Source organism: Echinops telfairi, unplaced genomic scaffold, assembly GCF_000313985.2.
Source record: "Echinops telfairi isolate 266 unplaced genomic scaffold, ASM31398v2 ScPeMD7_5868;HRSCAF=6743_1, whole genome shotgun sequence".
Taxonomy (NCBI): domain Eukaryota; kingdom Metazoa; phylum Chordata; class Mammalia; order Afrosoricida; family Tenrecidae; genus Echinops; species Echinops telfairi.
The window spans coordinates 1607884-1609836 of NW_022109768.1; the positions used below are offsets into that span (position 1 = coordinate 1607884).

Genomic DNA, 1953 nt, shown 5'->3' on the forward strand with positions numbered 1-1953 from the left:
AATTAATGTACAAATGTTCTTTACATATTGATGTGTGTATGGATTGTGATAAGAGTTGTATGAGCCTCTAATAAAACGATTAAAATAAATAAATAAAGCAAAAAAGAGAAAAAATATTTCAAGATATGTCATGAAGTACAATAATAGTCTATAATAGGATACTATCTATCTTCACGCAAGAAATTCCAGTCAGTACAACTAGCATTTAAATTTATACATCAACCACTAAAGTTAATGATGAAGAAATTTCAGAATTCTGCTGAAGTCTGAAATTAATCAAGCATGCAATTCAGATGCATGGACAATTATTAGCAATTGAAATGCAGAACTTTGAGGCAAGGAGGAATGAACAGTAGTTATAAAGCATGGCCTTCGTAATTCAAACAAAGCTTGGGACCACATGCTAAAATTTTGCAAGAACAACAACTTCATGGCAATTAACTTTTTTCAACAACACAATTGGCGAGCGTACACATGGACATCTCCACATGGAGTATACAGAAATCCAACTACATCTGTGGGAAGAAATGAAAGAGAAGCTCAATATCAGCAGCTAAAATGAGACTAACTATGGCACACACCATAAAGCGCTCACAGGGAACTTAAGGTAGAAGCTAAAGAAAATGAAAAGAAGTCCACACGAGATCCAGAATATGACCTAGCATACAGCTCACCTAAATTTTGAGAACATCACTATGTTGTCTTAATTAATAGTCTCTAATTTGAATATTGAATATTCACACAGAATATTCTACACAGATTTCACAGACAAAATTCATGCTTAAATGGTTTATCAAGGAAGTTAACAAGTTGCCATGCCAATGAGAAATTCTCAGGATGGAATTGTTTATCAGAATATTTTTTTAAATTCTTTCATTTCTGCTAATAAATGCCCCAAACGACTCCACTAGAACACTCTGCCTGAAGGCATTCAGCTCAAGTTCTGTGGGGCAGCAAACATAATTTCCTAAATTAAGTGCCCAGGGTCTCCCACTCCCACAAGGCTCAGCTTGAAGGTCCTCTACTTCTGTGGGTCAGAAAGCCTAACATCCACAATGAAGAACCCAGAGACCCCACTCTGCTGGCCAGGCTTCCATGCAAACACACGCAGATTTCCTTGCCCCCTGGTTCTGCTGTTCTCCTTTGGTGTCATGACTGTCCTCTGGATCCAGGAGCTTCCCGGTGAAGGGAATCTCAGGTCCAGAGAACAAGCTCTACTCCTGACTCTTTCTGGTCAGGAGATCCCTCCTCCTGCTTCTTAGAGGGTTTGTTTTATATGCAGCAGGATGGCACTCCAGGGCATCTTGTTTGCAATCGCTTATAGATGAATGCTATCAGTATTTTCCACATTTTTTTAACCATAGCCATGCAAGGAAATGGCATGTATTAGGGGTTAGGGACTGTGACTAGAAGAGCTACATTAAATGATTCTGCAATCCCAGTACACGCTGGATTCACTGAACACTCGTCACAGAAGAGCCAACGAGCTGTGGAATGACCTCAAGATCATACATGAAGAAAGCAGAAAACTAAAAAAATTCACTGCCATACAGTTATCGCCGATTCATAGCAACCCTCCAGGAGAGGGTAGAACTGGCCCTGTGACTTTGCAAGAATGCAACTCTTTATGAGAGTCCAAAGCCCCATCTTTCTGCCATTGAGCAGCTGGTGGTTTCGAACTGCTGACATTGCAGTCAGCAGCCCAACATACAATCAGCTTATTAAATACACAAGAAAAGAAAGAATCAAAATGGATGCCAGAAGACACTGAAACTTGATCTTAATAATAGAGTAGGTAAGGCACATGTAAGAAATGTTGAAGTCAACGAGCTGAACAGAAAATTTCAAAGGGAAACTGTAGAAGAAAAAAAAGTAAAACAATAATGAAATGTGGAAAGAACTAGAGTTTGAAAACCAAAAAGGAAGAACATATTCAGTTTATTTTTAAAAGTG

The 1953-nt window shown here is 38.7% G+C and overlaps 1 protein-coding gene across 1 annotated transcript in view; it reads left to right on the top strand.

Moving 5' to 3' along the window:
* Positions 1 to 1953, top strand: part of LOC101641009 (zinc finger CCCH domain-containing protein 15-like) — a 52769-nt gene that overhangs the window by 47333 nt on the left and 3483 nt on the right. The window lies entirely within an intron of this gene.